Here is a 21499-nt window from a genome sequence, read left to right as displayed (position 1 = left end):
TTGAGCCAGCACCGCCATTCAAAATGATCACGGCAGATCGTCCAAAATCAGTACCTCGTTCCTGCTTTCTCCCCATATCCCTTTATTCCGTTAGCCCTAAGAGCTATACCTGACTCTCTCTTGAATACATCCAGTGATTGGCCTCCACTGCCTTCTGCGGCAGAGAATTCCACAGAATCACAACTCTCTGGGTGAAAATATAGTGTTAGTGTGCAGGGATCACACGTCGGTGTGGGCTGAAGGGCCTGTTTCACTTTTTACACTTGTGTATGTCATTAATTTATTGATTTAAAACATGTATATTATATATTAACTTTGTATTGTGTTTACAGGCCTGTTAAACAGGTGGACAATTGAACATTCAATGCAAGTAGCACAGTGGTAGAGCTGCTGCCCCAATGCATCGAGACCCAGGTTCCATCCTGACACTGGCACAGAGTTTGCACGTTCTCCCAGTAACCCCATGGCTCCCCTCCCACATCCCAAAGACGTGCGGGTTTGCAGGTTAAACGGCTTCTGTAAATAGCCCCTTATGGATGCAAAAGTGAGATAACATAGAAATAATGTGAACAAGTGATCAATGGGCCTGTTTCCACGCTGTATCTCTAAACTAAAATAGAAGGCAGCTGTTATGTTGGGGAGTTGCTGCCATGTTGGGCTGGGTTGCAGCAACACAAGGTGATGGGAGTGCTGTGAGTGGGGTCAGTCCAGTGGTGAAACAGCATAGAAGGGGGCTGCCGACAGACACAGAGTGGTGGAGTAACTTAGCGTGGTCAGGCAGCATCTCTGGAGAAAAGGATGGAATCCTTCTTCAGACTGAATGGTGTTGGAGTGGGCTCAATGCCATTCCTCTGAGTCTTGAAGCCACTTGGCAGGACAGGCAGCATCGCTGGAGAGAAAGAATGGGTGACGTTTAGGGTCGAAACCCTTCTTCTTGACCATAAACATCACCCATTCCTTCGCTCCAGAGATGCTGCCTGTCCCGCTGAGTTAATCCAGCATTTTGGGTCTATCTTCGGTGTAAACCAGCATCTGCAGTTCCTTCCTACACAGGTCTTGAGCCATGTTCTGTCATAGTGATACACTGTGGAAACAGGCCCTTCGGCCCAACTTGCCCGCACCGGTCAACATATCCAAGCTACACCAGTCTCACATGCCCACATTTGGTCCATATCCCATGCAAACCTGTCCTATCCATGTACCTGTCTAACTGTCTCTTAAACATTGGGATAGTCCCTGCCTCAACTACCTCCTCTGGCAGCTTGTTCCATACACCCACCACCCTTTGTGTGAAAAAGTTACCCCTCAGGTTCCTATTAAATCTTTCCCCCCTCACCTTAAACCTATGTCCTCTGGTCCTCGATTCACTTACTCTGGGTAAGAGACTCTGTGCATCTACCCGATCCATTCCTCTCGTGATTTTGTACATCGTCATGGTTAGGAGCACAGTATCTTCTCGTGTACAGCCGTGTTTGGGGTTTTCTCACACAATTTGGAGTAAGGCCACGGACCTTACTACCCCTCCACCGCTCCGTTCCAGTGGGGTGCAGGGGCTCGTAGCTCCTTGACCAACGATGCTTGTAGCTGCTGGAGCCGGGCGTGGGGCCTCATTCCCCCTGCTGTCCCCCTCCCTCTCATCAGCTCATAAGTGATCGGAGCAGAATCAGGCCATTCTGCCATCGTCTACTCCGCCATTCAATCATGGCTGATCTATCTCTCCCTCCTAACCCCATTCTCCTGCCTTCTCCCCGTAACCCCTGACACGTGTGCCGGCGGCACTGTGGCGCAGCGGTAGAGTTGCTGCCTTACAGCAAATGCAGCACCTGAGACTCAGGTTCGATCCTGACTACGGGCGCCGTCTGTACGGAGTTTGTACGTTCTCCCCGTGACCTGTGTGGGTTTTCTCCGAGATCTTCGGTTTCCTCCCACACTCCAAAGACGTACAGGTATGTAGGTTAATTGGCTTGGCAAATGTAAAAATTGTCCCTGGTGGGTGTAGGATAGTGTTAATGTGCGGGGATCGCTGGGCGGCGCGGACCCGGTGGGCCGAAGGGCCTGTTTCCGCGCTGTATCTCTAAATCTAAAATCTAATCAATAATCTATCAATCTCTGCCTTAAAAATATCCACTGACTTGGCCTGACACAGCCTTCTGTGACAAATAATTCCACAGATTCCTTCTCTTCTCTTTCCCAAAGGAATGTCCTTTAATTCTGAGGCTGTGACCTCTAGTCCTAGACTCTCCCACTAGTGGAAACATCCACTCATCATCCACCCTATCCAGGCCTTTCATTATTCTGTACGCTTCAATGAAGTCCCCCCTCATTCTTCTAATCTCCAGCGAGTACAGGCCCAGTGCCGACAAACGCTCATCATGTGTTAACCTACTCATTCCTGGGATCATTCGTGTGATCCTCCTCTGGACCCTACCTCAGATATGGTGCCCAAAACCGCACACAATATTCCAAATGCAGTCTGACCAAAGCCTTATAATAGACCCTTAGCATTTCCTGTCCCGCTCTTACTCCAGCTTTTTGTGTCTATCTTGGGTTTCAACCAGTATTTGCAGCTCCTTCCTGAACACTGTATTACATATTTGTTTTTGTATTCCAGCCCTCTTGAAATAAATGCCAGCATCTCGGAGGCTGATCCTGGGTAGTACAGCGTCTAGTGGATGAGTGCGTGACTCTGGAGTGAAGCTGAATTGTCTGTCTCTGCCAAAGCCAGAGACGTTGGTGAGCGTGAGTTTCTAACTGAACGCACGTCAACAGGAAATGTTATTGGGGGTTCGCCCATCTGCAGGTTCACAACTGTTCTTTGTTTTCACCAGGTTTGTGGCTGCAGCCCCCTTTGACAAACCCCGTCAGTTCAGTGTGGCACAATGGAGCAGCTGGTAGAGCTGCTGCCTCACAGCACCAGAGACCCGTGTTCGATCAGTACCTCGGGTGCTGTCTGTGTGGAGTTTGCACGTTTCCCCTATATCAGCATGTGTTTTCTCCGGGTGCTCCACATCCCAAATACGTGCGAGTTTGTGGGTTAATTGGCCCTCTGTAAATTTCTATGTTATCCCTCTTTCTCAGCCACCCCCTCCACACACTAGGGGCAACTTCACAGAGGCCAATTAACCTACAAACCCACGCGGTCACGGGGAGAACGTACAAACTCCGTACAGACAGCACCCGTAGTCGGGATCAAACCCGGGTCTCCAGCGCTGCAATCGCTGTAAGGCAGCAACTCTACCGCTGCGCCACCGTGCCACCTGGATCTCCTAAACTATCTCCTAAACAATTCCCCAATCTCCTTCAGTGCTTCCGACCAATTCCCTACTTCTGTTCTTCAACATCCCAGTGACATTGTATTTCAGACTGGTGGTTGGTAACAGTCACCAACTGTTTAGGAGATAGTTTAGGAGATACTTGCGGCATGGTGGCGCAGTGGTATGAGCTGTGAGGGTAGACACAAAATGCTGGAGTAACTCAGCGGGTCAGGCAGCATCTCTGGAGAGAAGGAATGGGTGACGTTTCTGAGTCTGAAGAAGGGTCTCAACCCGAAACGTCACCCATTCCTTCTCCAGAGATGCTGCCTGTCCCGCTGAGTTACTCCAGCATTTTAGACAATAGACAATAGGTGCAGGAGTAGGCCATTCAGCCCTTCGAGCCAGCACCGCCATTCAATGCGATCATGGCTGATCACTCTCAATCAGTACCCCGTTCCTGCCTTCTCCCCATACCCCCTCACTCCGCTATCCTTAAGAGCTCTATCCAGCTCTCTCTTGAAAGCATCCAACGAACTGGCCTCCACTGCCTTCTGAGGCAGAGAATTCCACACCTTCACCACTCTGACTGAAAAAGTTCTTCCTCATCTCCTTTCTAAATGGCCTACCCCTTATTCTTAAACTGTGGCCCCTTGTTCTGGACTCCCCCAACATTGGGAACATGTTTCCTGCCTCTAATGTGTCCAATCCCCTAATTATCTTATATGTTTCAATAAGATCCCCCCTCATCCTTCTAAATTTTGTGTCTATCTTTGGTTTAAACCAGCATCTGCAGCTCCTTCCTACAATATGTACTGTAAAGGGGACAGGGAATGTGTGAGGGCTACATGTGGCTGGAGAAAGGAAAGGGGAAGAACGTCGTCTTCCTGCAGGAATGATTCAACAGTTGACAGAACAATAGACAATAAGTGCAGGTGGAGGCCATTCGGCCCTTCGAGCCAGCACCGCCATTCAATGTGATCATGGCTGATCATTCTCAATCAGTACCCCGTTCCTGCCTTCTCCCCATACCCCCTGACTCCCCCTTAAGAGCTCTATCCAGCTCTCTCTCTTGAATGCATTCAGAGAATTGGCCTCCACTGCCTTCTGAGGCAGAGAATTCCACAGATTCACAACTCTCTGACTGAAAAAGTTTTTCCTTATCTCCGTTCTAAATGGCCTACCCCTTATTCTTAAACTGTGGCCCCTTGTTCTGGACTCCCCCAACATTGGGAACATGTTTCCTGCCTCCAACGTGTCCAACCCCTTAATAATCTTATACGTTTCGATAAGATCTCCTCTCATCCTTCTAAATTCCAGTGTATACAAGCCTAGTCGCTCCAGTCTTTCAACATACGACAGTCCCGCCATTCCGGGAATTAACCTGGTGAACCTACGCTGCACGCCCTCAATAGCAACATAGAACAGTACAGCACAGGAGCGGGCCCTTCGGCCCACAATGACTGTGGCGAACATGATGCCAAGTTTAACTGCCTGTACATGATCCATATCCCTCCATTCCCTGCACTTCTGTGTGCCTCTTTTAAATACCACTCCATCCTACCTCAATCGTGGGTACATTTGTTGTTTCAGGATTTGCATTCAGTCTAAAGTTAGCACGCACCAAAAGGCTTTTCACTGTACCTCAGTACACGTGACAATAAATAAACTAGTCTAAAGTGGTAAAGAGGATGGATTCGCTCTGCTTCCTTCCAGTGCCAACCTTTGCTGGTGAGGTTTATGGGAAGAACTGATGTGCATTTGCAGCAGGTTGTTAGAAATAACAGGGAGGTTTGTTCCCAGTGTAGGTTCTGTGAGACAGGACGGACTGGTCTCAATCCCAGGGCAAGGTCTGGACATTTACAACGTCCAGATGAGAGGGGATCTTATAGAAACATATAAAATTCTTAAAGGATTGGACAGGCTAGATGCAGGAAAAATGTTCCCCATGTTGGGGGAGTCCAGAACCAGGGGTCACAGTTTAAGAATAAGACTAGCCCATTTAGGACTGAGATGAGGAAAAATTTCTTCACCCAGAGAGTTGTGAATCTGTGGAATTCTCTGCCACAGAAGGCAGGAAGCCAATTCAATGGATGTTTTCAAGAGAGAGTTAGATTTAGCTCCGAGGGCTAAAGGAATCAAGGGATATGGGGAAAAAGTAGGAACAGGGTACTGATTTTGGATGATCAGTCATGATCATGTTAAATAGCGGTGCTGGCTCGAAGGGCCGAATGGCCTCCTCCTGCACCTATTTTCTATGTTTCTACGACTCTCTGTCCACGTCCTGGAAGGCTGCAGAGAGTTTAACGTTGATGTGTGTGTGGGCTGTGATTTTACCAACACTTTTCCAGCAACATTTTCCCTCTGTGTAGGAAGCAACTGCAGATGCTGGATTAAACCGAAGTTCTACCCGAAACGTCATCCATCCCTTCTCTCCAGTGATGCTGCCTGTGCCGCTGAGTTCCTCTAGCGTTTTGTGTCTGTCTACTAGGGTTGACCAACTGTCCCATATTAGCCGGTACATCCCGTATTTTGGGCTAAATTAGTTTGTCCCGTATGGGACCGCCCTTGTCCCGTATTAGTAGGGTTGCCAACTTCATCACTCCCAAATAAGGGACAACGGGTGACGTCACCGACCCGCGTCCCACGTGACCTCATCCAGCCAGCGGCCACGTGCTCCCACTCCACCAATGGCGGCCGCTGGCTGGGTGAGGTCACGTGGGGCGCGGGGCGGTGACGTCATCCTTTGTCCCTTATTTGGGAGTGAGGAAGTTGGCAACCCTACTGTCTACATTTTCTCACGGTATCAGCTCTGGGTGTTGGTGTTGGGGTGGATGACTCAAAGCCAGAACCTCCTGCAGCTTCCCACTGCTGCAATCTCTCACTGTGAGATAGAATGACTCAAGGAGCCAGCTTAATGCCCGGGGTCAGAGTGGCAGAGTGTGGAGGCCTGAGCTAATTTGGTTCTGATTTTGTCTGTGTGAGACATGTTGTATGAACAGCTCCCCCCCCCCCCCCCCCCCCGGCTTGATGGACACAAAATGCTGGAGTAACTCAGCGGGTCAGGCAGCATCTCTGGAGGAAAAGGAATAGGTGACGTTTCAGGTTGGGACCCTTCTTCAGATTGAAGTGTCTCTACCCGAAACGTCACCTATCCATGTTCTCCAGAGATGCTGCCTGACCCTCTGAGTTACTCCAGCACTCTGTGAAACGTCACCTATCCATGTTCTCCAGAGATGCTGCCTGACCCGCTGAGTTACTCCAGCACTCTGTGAAACGTCACCTATCCATGTTCTCCAGAGATGCTGCCTGACCTGCTGAGTTACTGCAGCATCTTCGGTATAAACCAGCATCTGAAACCTCTTGGTGTGAGATGAACCCGCTCAGAATGTCAATGTAATGCAGGCTTGGAGCGGCAGGGTGAGGAGGCCTGTGCTAATTTGGTTCTGATTTAGTAGGGGTGAGGCTGGCTGTGTGAACAGCCCCTCCCCTTGCTCGATGCTCCGTAGCCAGCCCACACTCGCTGGTTGAGAAGGGAAGCTGTGGTTACAGAGCGAGCCGGGGCACTGGAGACACACAGCTCAGCTCGATCCTCTCACGCCCGGCACACGAACCCCCGTCTTCTCTCCACGACCGCCAAGTCCCGGACGGACTCTGTCTCTCATTCTCCCAGGATGAACACCGCTTCCTTTCGCTGTGAGTAGACGGAGTGAGATTTGTTTTTGACGTTGGAACGTTTCTGAGACTTGGCACAGCTGAGTTATTTATGGTGCGTCCCAGCTCAGCCACTGCTGGGTCGGTTAGTCAGCTCGCCATGGGGATAGAGCAATGCAAAGCAACAGGCACGCAGAAGGGTACGATGCATGGTCACTGACCCTCACGGCCACTGACAACATGGTTCATGGACTCTGGCCCTCACTGGCAGGCTGCGTACAGTCACTGGGAGACTGCATACGGTCACTGGTTCTCACTGGCAGGATGCATAAGGTCACTGGGAGACTGGGTACGGTCACTGGCTCTCGCTGGCAGGCTGCGTAAGGTCACTGGGAGACTGGGTACGGTCACTGGCTCTCGCTGGCAGGCTGCGTAAGGTCACTGGGAGACTGGGTACGGTCACTGGCTCTCACTGGGAGACTACGTATGGTCACTGGGAGACTGGGTACGGTCACTGGGTCTCACTGGGAGACTGGGTACGGTCACTGGCCCTCACTGGAAGGCTGCGTAAGGTCACTGGCTCTCACTGGCAGGCTGCATACGGTCACTGGCCCTCTGGAAGGCTGCGTACGGTCACTGGGTCTCACTGGGAGACTGGGTACGGTCACTGGCCCTCACTGGAAGGCTGCGTAAGGTCACTGGCTCTCACTGGCAGGCTGCATACGGTCACTGGCCCTCTGGAAGGCTGCGTACGGTCACTGGGTCTCACTGGGAGACTGGGTACGGTCACTGGCCCTCACTGGAAGGCTGCGTAAGGTCACTGGCTCTCACTGGCAGGCTGCATAAGGTCACTGGGAGACTGGGTACGGTCACTGGCTCTCACTGGGAGACTACGTATGGTCACTGGCTCTCACTGGGAGTTCTCAGTGAGGCACTGAGGATGTTCTGCGTTTCGCAAGCGGTCTGACCTCTGCCCGCTACAGTGACCGTGATTGGGGTAGAGTGTGGGGTCGTTGGGCACCGGGGATGAAGTCGTCTACCCCTGGATCTGGGTCCGGGTGTGGAGAACACAGCCCTGGTCGCACCTCTCCAGCTCACAGTGGGTAGACACAAAGTGCTGGTGTAACTCGGCTGGACAGGCAGCATCTCTGGAGTGAAGGAATGGGTGACGTTTCGGGTTGCGACCCTTCTTCCGACCGAGAGCCACGAGAGAGGGAGACACAGAGACATGGAAGGGTAAGGAGTGAAAATAACAGATCAAAGGGGATGATGGTCAAGGAAATGTACAATGGTTCATTGTTGGCTATGGGGAAGGTGACAATGAGGTATACAAACAGTAACATTAATCAGGAGGGCAGTGAAACTAGTCAGAGATCTAGGGTGGGAGAGGGACGGAGAGAGAGAGGGAAAGCAAGGGTTACTTGAAGTTAGAATTCAATGTCATACTGCTGGGGTGCAAGCTGCCCAAGCAAAATATGAGGTGCTGATCCTCCAATTTGCATTGGGCCTCACTCTGACAGTGGAGAAATGTGTAGGAAGGAACTGCAGATGCTGGTTTAAACCGAGGATTGAAAAGCTGGAGTAACTCAGTTCGACAGACAGCATCTCTGGAGAGAAGGAACAGGTGACGTTTCAGGTCGAGACCCTTCTTCATTTGAGTATAGGAGCAGGGAGGTTATGCTGCAGTTGTACAGGGCATTGGTGAGACCACATCTGGAGTATTGTGTACAGTTTTAGTCTCCTAATCTGAGGAAAGACATTCTTGCCATAGAGGGAGTACAGAGAAGGTTCACCAGATTGATCCCTGGGATGGCAGGACTTTCATATGAAGAAAGACTGGATAGACTCGGCTTGTACTCGCTGGAATTTAGAAGATTGAGGGGGGATCTTATAGAAACTTACAAAATTCTTAAGGGGTTGGACAGGCTAGATGCAGGAAGATTGTTCCCGATGTTGGGGAAGTCCAGAACAAGGGGTCACAGTTTAAGGATGAGGGGGAAGTCTTTTAGGACCGAGATGAGAAAGTTTTTTTTCACAGAGTGGTGAATCTGTGGAATTCTCTGCCACAGAAGGTAGTTGAGGCCAGTTCATTGGCTATATTTAAGAGGGAGTTAGATGTGGCCCTTGTGGCTAAAGGGATCAGGGGGTATGGAGAGAAGGCAGGTACGGGATACTGAGTTGGATGATCAGCCATGATCATATTGAATGGCGGTGCAGGCTCGAAGGGCCGAATGGCCTACTCCTGCACCTATTTTCTATGTTTCAGTCTGAGAAATGGGCATTTGCCATTGTTTACACCACTGCACCAGAGATGGGCCTCAATCTCCCTCTAGAGTTGGAATGAGCACACTGCAGGATGCCAGGTTCACCTGGAGCAAGAGGCATTTGGTCCTCAATGTTTCAACCTGCCCCTCGAGCCTCCGCATCCTCTGCATAGAAGGCCACTGTTTACCATCATTTAAATGTCCATTGTGATAGCGGGTGGGTATTGAGGTATTGATTGCCTTAATCTTTCTCAGGGTTTGCCGATAAAACCTTGAGCAAAGTATTGGGTGTTGTTTCAGTTTTACATCGAACTTGCAAAACTCAAAAGAGCCGCAACTCTCTGATATAACGAGGAGGAGGCTGGTGTAGAGAGGCTTTAGGGGAGGGGCAGGTTGAGCTGAGAAGATGGAAGATGGAAAATGTCTAGTTTAGTTTAAAGATACAACGTGGAAACAGACCTTTCAGCCCACTAGGTCCACGCCAATGGAAGTAGCAATCACCCACACACTTGTTCTATCCTGCACACCAGGGACAATTTACAGAAACCAATACACCGACAAACCTGCACGTCTTTGGAATGTAGGGGGAAACTGGAGCTCCCTCTGGTCCTCGATTCCCCTACTCTGGGCAAAAGACTCCATGCATCTACCCGATCTATTCCTCTCATCATCTTATACATCTCTATAAGATCACCGGCAGACACAAGATGCTGGAGTAACTCAGCGGGTCAGGCAGCATCTCTGGAGAGAAGGAATGGGTAACGTTTCGGGTCGAGACCCTTCTTCAGACTGGAGAAACGTCACCCATTCCTTCTCTCCATAGATGCTGCCTGACCCGCTGAGTTACTCCAGCATTTTGTGTCCACCTTCGATTTAAACCAACATCTGCAGTTCTATCCTACAAATTCTATAAGATCACCTTTCATCCTCCTGCGTTCTACCTGATCCACCCTATTTATTTTTACATAATGTTTTTCCCCATTTATTTTAGAGGAGGGACCTTGGGGATACGAGGGGAGAGGGGGATCGGCCAGGATGCCTCGGTCGTTTCTGGTACGAAGCCGCCGGTTCACCAGTCACCAGACCCGGCCCTTTGATGAGGATGACTACGTGCTCAGCCCGGCACACGTTCCAGGTGAGAAACCCAGCGACGTCACCCTCCCCCCTTCCCCCCACCCTACACGCAAGGGCCCTTGTTTGGGGGTTACGTCCGTGACCGAGAGGCCCTCGAAAAGGAACACGCGGTGTCCACGGGCACTGGGGGGGATTCTGGGACCACTGGGCACTGGGGGGGTGGGTTGGGGGGAGGGGCGAGTGGGTTGGGGGTTGGGGGGCATGGGCGAGTGGGTTGGGGGTTTGGGGGGTAGGGGTGAGTGGTTGGGGGGAATGGGTGGGGGGTTGAGGGGGCAGAGGTGAGTGGGTGGGGGGTTGTGGGGGGCAGGGTGAGTGGGTGGGGGGTTGGGGGGCAGGGGTGAGTGGGTGGGGGGTTGGGGGGAATGGGTGGGGGGTTGAGGGGGCAGAGGTGAGTGGGTGGGGGGTTGGGGGCAGGGGCGAGTGGGTTGGAGGGGCAGGGGCGAGTGGGTTGGAGGGGCAGGGGCGAGTGGGTTGGGGGGACAGGGGTGGGGGGGGTTGACTGCATCCTGGATCAGGATCGGGGAATGTAGTCATTTAATATTTAGAATTTAGTATTAAGAATTCAATCACGAGGGACAATTTATTGTGGGCCAATTAACCTACAAACCTGAAGGGAGACACGGAATGCTGGAGTAACTCAGCGGGTCAGGCAGCATCTCGGGAGAGAAGGAATGGGTGATTGTTTCTTCAGTCTGAAGAAGAGGCTCGACCCGAAACGTCACCATTCCTTCTCTCCCGAGATGCTTCCCGACCCGCTGAGTTACTCCAGCATTTCGTGTCTATCTTAGTATTTTGAATAGTTGGTAATTTTTGTACTTGGTGGTGGCTGTGTTGGTATTGTTCGTTTTGTAAATATTATTGTTGTAAATAATTGAATAAATGTATTTTTGGTAAAATTAAACAGAGTGGTGGTTGGGGGCAGGTATGATCATGATGCTTGGGGGCAGGTGTGATAGTGGTGCTTGGGGCAGGTAGGATAGTGATGCTTGGGGCAGGTGTGATAGTGGGTGCTTGGGGCAGGTATGATAGTGATGCTTGGGGCAGGTGTGATAGTGATGCTTGAGGCAGGTAGGATAGTGATGCTTGGGGCAGGTGTGATAGTGATGCTTGAGGCAGGTAGGATAGTGATGCTTGGGGCAGGTGTGATAGTGGTGCTTGGGGCAGGTGTGATAGTGATGCTTGGGGCAGGGTGTGATAGTGATGCTTGGGGCAGGTGTGATAGTGATGCTTGGGGCAGGTATGATAGTGGTGCTTGGGGCAGGTATGATAGTGATGCTTGGGGCAGGTAGGATAGTGGTGCTTGAGGCTTTTGGATGGGGACATGGATGTGCAGAGGATGGGGGGATATGGATGAAGTGCAGCTCGATAAGAGATGGTTTGGCACGGACATTGTGGGCTGAAGGGCCCTGGTCTTAGAAACGTAGAAAAAAGGGTGCAGGAGGAGGCCATTTGGCCCTTCGAGCCAGCACCACCATTCATTGTGATCATGGCTGATCATCCACAATCAGTAACCTGTGCCTGCCTTCTCCCCATATCCCTTGATTCCACTAGCCCCTAGAGCTATATCTAACTCTCTTTTAAATGCATCCAGTGAATTGGCCTCCACTGCCCTCTGTGGCAGAGAATTCCACAAACTCACTACTCTCTGGGTGAAAACGTTTTTTCTCACCTCAGTTTTAAATGGCCTCTCTCTCCCTCTCCCTCTCCCCCCTCCCCCTCCCCCTCCCCCTCCCCCCTCCCCCTCCCCCTCCCCCTCCCCCTCCCCCTCCCTCTCCCTCTCCCTCTCCCTCTCCTCTCCCTCTCCCTCTCCCTCTCCCTCTCCCTCCCTCTCTCTCTCTCTCTCTCTCTCTCTCTCTCTCTCTCTCTCTCTCTCTCTCTCTCTCTCTCTCTCTCTCTCTCTCTCTCTCTCTCTCTCTCTCTCTCTCTCTCTCTCTCTCTCTCTCTCTCTCTCTCCTCTCTCTCTCTCTCTCTCTCTCTCTCTCTCTCTCTCCCTCCCCTCCCCTCCCTCCCTCCCTCCCTCCCTCCCTCCCTCCCTCCCTCCCTCCCTCCCTCCCTCCCTCCCTCCCACTCCCTCCCTCCCTCCCTCTCTCCTTCCCTCCCTCTCTCCTTCCCTCCACAGTGCCTGGCCCAGAGGAGACCGGATCTCAGGGACCAGCAGCTCTGGTCATTAAACTGGAGGAGCCCCCGAGGAGCGTGAACCCCATGGAGACGTCCCCCTCGTTCTGCGGCCCTGAGCCAAGGTGCTGGCGAGGTGCTCCGACACAGGGTGGGCTCAGGAGAGGACAGGCTCGCGGCTTCACCTGGAGCGGAGGAGGGAGCGTGCGTGAGAAGCCCCGCGTGCCAGGACCTTTGGACAACGCACTCCCCGTCAGGTGTGTTATCCGCGGTTGGGGCAGCGTCCGTGGATGCAGAGACGGGTAGATTGTTCGGCAGATACGGAGTGGAAACAGGCCCTCGGCCCATCGAGTCCGTGCCGAACACACACTAGCACTATCCTACACACTAGGGACAATTTGCGATTTTTACAGAAACCAATCAACCTACATGGGGAGAAGGTACAAACTCCGTAAACAAAGCACCCGTAGTCAGGATGGAACCCAGGTCTCTGGAGCTGTAAGGCAGCAACTCTACCACTGAGCCACCTTGCTGCCAAACATGCAATGTTAAGCTGAGACCTTGTCTAATCTCTCAGTTATGGAGAACCTCTTTATCGGTAATCTCACCAGTGGTTCAAGCTTTTAGTTTGGAGATCCAACATGGAAACAGGCCCATCGGCCCACCGAGTCCACGCCAACCATCGATCACCCGTTCACACTAGTTCTATATTATTCCCTTTTCCCATCCACTCCCTAACACACGAGTGACAATTTATAGTGGGCCGATTAACCTACAAACCTGAAGGTAGACACAAAATGCTGGAGTAACTCAGCGGGTCAGGCAGCATCTCGGGAGAGAAGGAGTGGGTGACGTTTCGTGGTCAGTCTGAAGAAGGGTCTCGACCCGAAACGTCACCCATTCCTTTTCTCCAGAGATGCTGCCTGACCCGCTGAGTTTACTCCAGCATTTTGTGTCTACCTTCGATTTAAACCAGCACCTGCAGTTTTTTTCCTACACAACCTACAAACCTGCATGTCTTTGGGATTCCTATGTACCTTCACGATGCAAGTGCCTGTTGAAATGGCCTTTTAAACTATGTAATTTTACCCGATGCATTACTACCTTTGGCAGCTCGTTCCAGATAACCACCCCTCCCTCTGTGTGAAAAACCTGTCCCTCATCTTCTCAGCCTAACCCTGTACTACTGTGCTCCCTGCTCTGGGGAACATGACTCTCTACCCTGACTACGCCCCTTGTAAGTTTATAAACCTCCATCAGCTCACCCCTCAGCCTCCTGTGTTCCAGTGACATGAAGCCCAGACGATCCATAGACAATAGGTGCAGGAGGAGGCCATTTGGCCCTTCGAGCCAGCACCGCCATTCTTTGTGATCATGGCTGATCATCCACAATCAGTAACCCGTGCCTGCCTTCTCCCCATATCCCTTGATTCCGCTATCCCCTAGAGCTCTATCTAACTTTCTTTTAAATTCATCCAGTGAATTGGCCTCCACTGCCCTCTGTGGCAGAGAATTCCACAAATTCACAACTCTCTGGGTGAAAACGTTTCTTCCCACCTCAGTTTTAAATGGCGTCCCCTTTATTCTTAGACAGTGGCCCCTGGTTCTTGTCCAATCCCTCCTTTGAACTCAAGGCCTCCTTTCCAGGAACATTCTAGTGAATCTCTTCTGCACTTTCTCCATTGCTACCACATCCTTTGTGTAGTGTGGAGACAAGAAAACTAGGGTGGCACGGTGGCGCAGCAGTAGAGTGCTGCCTCACAGCACCAGAGACCCGGGTTCGATCCTGACTACGGGTGCTGTCTGTACGGAGTTTGAACGTTCCCCCCCGTGACCTGCGCGGGGTTTCTCCGAGATCTTCGGGTTCCTCCCACACTCCAAAGACGTACAGGCATGTAGGTTAATTGGTTTGGTAAATGTAAATTGTCCCTAGTGGGTGTGTAGGGTAGTGTTAATGTGCGGGCATTGCTGGTTGGTACGGACTCGGTGGGCCGAAGGGCCTGTTTCAGCGCTGTATCTCTAAACTAAACATAGGCCACAGATCAGCAACTGGGAGGACCAAAGGGTAAGGATCTAGTTCCAGTGAAGCTGGGAGCAACAGCAGGAAACTTCTAGAAGACAAATAAACAGCAGGAAGAGTTCATACTGAGAATATCACTCCCAGCTCAGATGCACAGGCACAGATCGATTCTGAGTAGCTTAACCCAAAGGTATGAATATTGATTTCTCTCATTTCAAGTGAGCCTTGCATTCCCTCTCTCTCCCTCCCTCCACCACCCTAGTCGTCTTGAACCCCTTCATTGTCACCTCTTCCACATCCAACAACGGACCATTGTGGGCTCCACCTTTACCAAGTCATCGGTGCTGGCTCTGCTTTTTCCAGAACCTTCCCGTACCATTAGTTTCCCCCTCCCTGACTCTCAGTCTGAAGAAAAGTCACGACCCAAAACGTCAAACGTGACTCTCAGTCTGAAGAAAAGTCACGACCCAAAACGTCAAACGATGTGGAGAGGATGTTTCCACTAGTGGGAGAGTCCAGGACCAGAGGGCACAGCCTCAGAATAAAAGGACGTTCCTTCAGGAAAGAGATGAGGAGGGATTTCTTTAGTCAGAGGGTGGTGAATCTGTGGAATTCATTGCTCCAGAAGGCTGTGGAGGATATTTATATGGATACTAGACCAAGTGGACCCGTTGGGCCCAAACCTCTCCTGCATTGGTGCAGCACCCTCTCCTCCCTCCTCTCCCCCCTCCATCCCTAGGAGATAGATTTAAACTTTAAAATGTGAATAACTTTTAAAATATAACACCGATTTCAATGAAACTTCTTCCATTAGCACCAAAGGGATGGCGGTGAGTAAGGTGGGCCTAAAATTGTCGCGCTATCATGGACCGTTTTGGTTGTAGTTCAGGAACAAACAAACAAACAAACAAACGAGAGTTTTAGTGTATAGATAAGGCAGAGACAGATGGATAGATTCTTGGATAGCACGGGTGTCAGGGGTTATGGGGAGAAGGCAGGAGAATGGGGTTGGGAGGGAGAGATAGATCAGCCATGATTGAATGGCAGAGTAGACTTAGATTTTTAGATTTAGAGATACAGTGCGGAAACAGGTCCTTCGGCCCACCAAGTCCGCGCCGCCCAGCGATCCCCGCACACTAACATTATCCTACACACACTAGGGACAATTGTTACATTTACCCAGTCAATTAACCTACAAACCTGCACGTCTTTGGAGTGTGGGAGGAAACCGAATATCTCGGAGAAAACCCACGCGGGTCACGGGGAGAACGTACAAACTCCGTACAGACGGCACCCGTAGTCAGGATCGAACCTGAGTCTCCGGCGCTGCATTCGCTGTAAGGCAGCAACTCTACCGCTGCGCCACCGTGCCACTTGATGGGCCGAATGGCCTAATTATGCTCCTATCGCTTATGAATGATTCCTTTTCTCCAGAGATGCTGCCTGACCCGCTGAGTTATTCAAGCACTCTGTGTCGAGATCGACTCTAAGATCCATGTCAATACTGATTTGAACGGTCTGACCTCTTGCAGCTTCAGACAAAGTGTTTGTTCCGTCGGACACGGTCGTGGCCATGGGGTTACGATGCCGGCCCTGCCCCTGGACCGGGAGCTCCACTGCCCGGCTCAAACACCTGGTTGAGGATTACCTGTCGCCACTTCTGGAGGCCAAAGGCACCGTCCAGAAACAGAGCGGCACACAGAGCAGCGAAGGTCACGGCCGCACGGTGGTCACTCCGAGAGGCCAGCGCAGAGACCCGGACCACAGCCTCAAATGTGACAAGGTAAATGGTCACTGTGTCCCAGTCACACCTGGCCACGCACACACAGACCCAGGTGTGCACGCACGCACGCACGCACACACACAGAGACCCAGGTGTGCACGCACGTGCCCACACACACACACACAGACCCAGGTGCACACACACACACAGACCCAGGTGTGCACGCACGTGCCCACACACACACACGCACACACAGACCCAGGTGTGCACGCACGCACGCACGCACACACACACACACAGGTGTGCACACGCGCACACACACACACACACACACACACACACACACACACACACACACAGACCCAGGTGTGCACGCACTCACACACACACATAGAGATCCAGGTGCGCACACACACACACACACACAGACCCAGGTGTGCACGCATGCGCGCACACACACACGTGCACGCACATACACAGAGACCCAGGTATGCACGCACACACAAACACACACATACAGATCCAGGTGTGTAGACACGCACACACACACACCCAGGTGTACACACACGCAAGCGCACACACACGAGGCGCACACATGTACACACAAGTACGCACACACTAGACATGCACGCACTGGACACACACACACACAAGTACACACACGTGCACACACACAAAGTGCGTACACATACGTGTACACTGACATACACGCACAAATACAAGCACACGCGCGCACACACACACACACACACACACACACACACACACACGTACACAAGTACGCACACACAGGCACACAGCTCGTTCCATACACCCATCATTTACAAGAGGGATCAGCTCTCCACGGTGGGTGGATCGGTGACTCACCTGCAGTGGGTGCTGGAGTCTGAGGGGAGTTAACGAGAGAAGGAAGTGGGTTGGGTGTAACTGTGATGCTTGGTGTTGGTGGGGACTCGGTGGCCTCTGTCCATGGCCGTGAGAAGGTCTCACTGGTGGAGCAGTCCCCAGACAACTGGGCGTGTGTGACTGGCCACTGATAACTGGACATGTGTGACCAGCCAATGTTGGGGGAGTCCAGAACCAGGGGCCACAGTTTGAGAATAAGGGGTGGGCCATTTAGAACGGAGATGAGGAAAAACTTTTTCAGTCAGAGAGTTGTGAATCTGTGGAATTCTCTGCCTCAGAAGGCAGTGGAGGCCAATTCTCTGAATGCATTCAAGAAAGAGCTAGATAGAGCTCTTAAGGATAGCGGAGTCAGGGGGTACGGGGAGAAGGCAGGAACGGGGTACTGATTGAGAATGATCAGCCATGATCACATTGAATGGCGATGCTGGCTCAAAGGGCCGAATGGCCTCCTCCTGCACCTATTGTCTATTGATAACTGGACATGTGTGACCAGTTACTGATAACTGGACATGTGTGACCAGTTACCTATCTTCACCATGACTATTTCCAATGCAGGGCTTTCCAGGTCCACATGCGCTGGACGTTCATGTCCGGAGATCACACAGCGGGGCCCAGCCCTTCTCCTGCGGGATGTGTGAGAAAGCCTTTGGTCACTCTGCCAGTCTGGAGCAACACCGGGCCACACACACCCAAACCAAGGTAAGGAGTAACTGTGGACAGAAGGCTGGTCCTGCTAGTTCCACTGTTCGCACCCTTGTGTCCCTGTCATTAGCACATCTTCCCCAGCCAACAATGGACCATTGTGGACTCCACCCTTCCTGAGGTCATCTGCCGTGGCCCTGATTTGTTCTGGCCTTTTCTATCTTCCAGTCTGAAGAAGGGTTCCGACACAAAATGTTACCTATTCCTTCTCTCCAGAGATGCTGCCTGACCTGCTGAGTTACTCCAGCATTTGGTGTCTATCTAAAGTTGGAGATTAATCTGGATTAAATAAACGGCCATGGGGATTAAACTGGGTCAATAATGTGATGCCCCCAAGGGTGAGTAGTATATTTTAGTTTAGAGATACAGCTCGGAAACAAGGCCCTTCGGCCCACTGAGTCTAGGCTGACCAGCGATCCCCACACACTAACACTATCCAACACGTACTAGGGACAATTTTGACATTTATGAAGCCAATTAACCTACAAAGCTGTCTGTCCTTGGAATGTGGGAGGAAACCAAAGATCCCGGAGAAAACCCACGCAGGTCACGGGGAGAACGTACAAACTCCGTACAGACAGCACCCGTAGTCAGGATCGAACCCGGGTCTTTGGCACCGTGAGGCAGAAACTCTACCGCTGCGCCACCGTGTGAGTAGTTTCTGGTCCTCCACGATTGGTGTCACGGGATTGTGGGGCGTGAGGTTTGGCCACTGTTGACCCCAGCTGTGACCGTGCCAAGATCGATCCCTCACAGCAAGAGCTAACGAAGGGATACATAACGGAACCTATTCCTTCTCCCCAGAGATGCTGCCTGACCCGCTGCGTTACTCCAGCACTCTGTGTCTGTCTTCGGCATTAAACGTTCTTTCTGTTTCAGCAGGAGAGGAGTTTCAACTGCAAGATCTGTGGGAAAAACTTCAAGCGTTCCTCCACGTTGTCCACACACTTGCTGATCCACTCAGACACTCGGCCCTACCCGTGCCAGTACTGCGGCAAGTGCTTCCACCAGAAGTCAGACATGAAGAAGCACACCTTCATCCACACAGGTACCTGTCTGCCCCAGCACACCTTCATCCACACGGGTACCTGTCTGGCCCACCTTCATCCACACAGGTACCTGTCTGCCCCAGCACACCTTCATCCACACAGGTACCTGTCTGGCCCACCTTCATCCACACAGGTACCTGTCTGCCCCAGCACACCTTCATCCACAGGTACCTGTCTGGCCCACCTTCATCCACACAGGTACCTGTCTGCCCCAGCACACCTTCATCCACACAGGTACCTGTCTGCCCCAGCACACCTTCATCCACACAGGTACCTGCCTGCCCCACCTTCATCCGCACAGGTACCCGTCTGCCCCAGCACACCTTCATCCACACAGCTCCAGCACACTCCCCATGGCTAATGAGATCTTATCCAGCACACACTCCCATAGTCTACTGGGGTCCACTCTGTCATGTGTTGCAGAGTTGACTATGTGCTGGAATGGATCCCAGTAGACGATGGGAGTGTGTGCTGGATGGGATCCCATGCCTACTATGCAGCACATCCCCTTGGCTACTGGGATCTACTCCAGCACACCCTCATCCACACAGGTACCAGTCTACTCCAGCACACTCCCATAGTCTACTATGCAGCACATCCCCATGGCTACTGGGATCTACTCCAGCACATGCCCTCAGTTATTGATGGTCAGTAAGGACTTGGTGGGCTGAAGGGCCTGTTTCCATGCTGTATCTCTGAACCAGGTGGAGTCGCGACAAAGCCTGGCAGGTGACAGGTGGACACTTGCGAGGATGGGTTAGATTGGCAGAGAGGGAGAGGGAGAGGGAGAGAAGACAAAAGGGTGTCAGAGAGGGAGAGAAGAGGAGTGAAATGTGAAGCCAGAGGAAGGATGTACGTGGAAGAGGGAAGCAGGATAAGGGGGGGTGGGGGTGGAGGTGGCACAGGAGAGAGAAGGGGGAGAAAAGGGACATGAAGCTCGAGGAAGGAATGTAGGTGGAGGAGAAAGAGGTGAAAGCCCAGGTGGGGCAGAGGGGAGGGGGGAGAAAAGGAAGGGGAGGGTTGTTAGAGGTTACCTAAAATTGTAGAATTTAATCTTCACTCCATTGGGTTGTTAGCTGCCCATGCAGAATGAGGTGCTGTTCCTCCAGTTTGCATGTGGCCATTTTATTGATTGATTGATTTATTGATTGATTGATTAATTACAGTTACATGTACTTGGTACAGTGAGATTATTTGTTCGCATCAGAACAAGTACGCAAGAGTTGCCACGTAAAGTTACACAAGCAGTCAATATTTTCAATATTCACCTCTTTTAGAAAGGAGGAGAGGAGGAACTTCTTTAGTCAGAGGGCAGTTAATCTGTGGAACTCATTGCCACACAGGGCTGTGGAGGCCAAGTCAGTGGATATTTTAAAGGCATAGAGGGACAAGTTCTTGATTAGAACTGGTGTTAAGGGTCATGGGGAGAAGGCAGGAAAGTGGGATTAGGAGGCAGAGATCAGCCATGATTGAATGGCGGAGTAGAATCGATGGTTCGAATGGCCTAATTTTACTCCTGTAACTTGTGAATATAGTCCCTCTTCCTCCCCCCCCCCCCCCCCCGCGATTCCTCTTTGTTCTCGGTGCCCCCCCCCCCCCAACGGGTCCCTCTTTGTTCTCGGTCCCCCCCCACAACGGGTCCCTCTTTGATTCTGGTGCGCGCGCCCCCCCCCCACACCGGTCCCCCTTTGTTCTCGGCAGTGCTTCCTCCACTGAGACCGGGACCCTGGTATCTACCACTGCCAACGGTGTTGTGTTGCAGGTGAGAAGCCCCACAAGTGTCAGGTGTGTGGGAAAGCCTTCAGCCAGAGTTCCAACCTCATCACCCACAGCAGGAAACACACCGGCTTCAAGCCTTTCATCTGCTCCATCTGCGGCAAGGGGTTCCAGCGGAAAGTCGACTTGCGGAGACACCAGGAGACCCACATCGAGTTCAGCTCAGCTGGTGGATGGGTCAAAGCCTAGCTAGCGTAGGCTTCGCCCACTGCTGAAGATCTCCAGCTGGGCCAATAAACATTGACCTCGTTTGGTGTCTTGGCCATTGAACAACTCTCCAGCTTTCCAACTCGATGAACGAGCGACATTCCAGCTTTGAGATTAAACCAACGAATGATGAACCAGCTCTTCATTGAACCGATGAACAAAATCCTAGCCCTCTAACTCAGCCACAGAAATTTAACCAATGAGAAATATTTCTCCTCTCCAAACTGAACCAAAAAGACATTGTTATCTGAAGAATTGAATGGATGAGAGACATTGGCAGTCTGAAGAAGGGTGTCGACCCGAAACGTCACCCATTCCTTCTCTCCCAAGATGCTGCCTGACCCGCTGAGTTACTCCAGCATTTTGTGTCTGTCTTTTTTGTTGCTTCCAAGCCAGAAATCAATGAGCTGTTCCAGAATCTTTTGAAATTGGTGCACAGTCATAGAGTGATACAGTGTGGAAACAGGCCCTGCGGCCCAACTTTCCCACACCGGCCAACATGCCTCAGCTACACTAGTCCCACCTGCCTGCATTTGGTCCATATCCCTCTAAACCTGTCCCATCCATGTACCTGTGTAAATGTTTCTTAAACGTTGGGATAGTTCCTGCAAGGGTCCAGAGTCTGCCAACCATTTTGAAGGGTTTGCCTGCCAGGGGCAGGGAAAGTAGTTCTCTCCTCCACTTTGCACTGGGTGGAA

General features: G+C 51.7%; 1 pseudogene across 1 annotated transcript; it reads left to right on the top strand.

Moving 5' to 3' along the window:
* Positions 1–10170: 10170 nt before the first annotated feature.
* On the top strand, positions 10171–20853 carry LOC144610614 (zinc finger protein Gfi-1b-like; annotated as a pseudogene). The gene is made up of 6 exons (XR_013549440.1): positions 10171–10304; positions 12423–12675; positions 15971–16221; positions 17623–17766; positions 18652–18817; positions 20581–20853. The product of XR_013549440.1 is annotated as a zinc finger protein Gfi-1b-like (transcript).
* The last annotated feature ends 646 nt before the right edge of the window (positions 20854–21499 follow it).

Source organism: Rhinoraja longicauda, chromosome 37 (assembly GCF_053455715.1).
Source record: "Rhinoraja longicauda isolate Sanriku21f chromosome 37, sRhiLon1.1, whole genome shotgun sequence".
Classification (NCBI taxonomy): Eukaryota; Metazoa; Chordata; class Chondrichthyes; order Rajiformes; family Arhynchobatidae; genus Rhinoraja; species Rhinoraja longicauda.
This window is presented reverse-complemented; position numbering and strand designations above follow the sequence as displayed.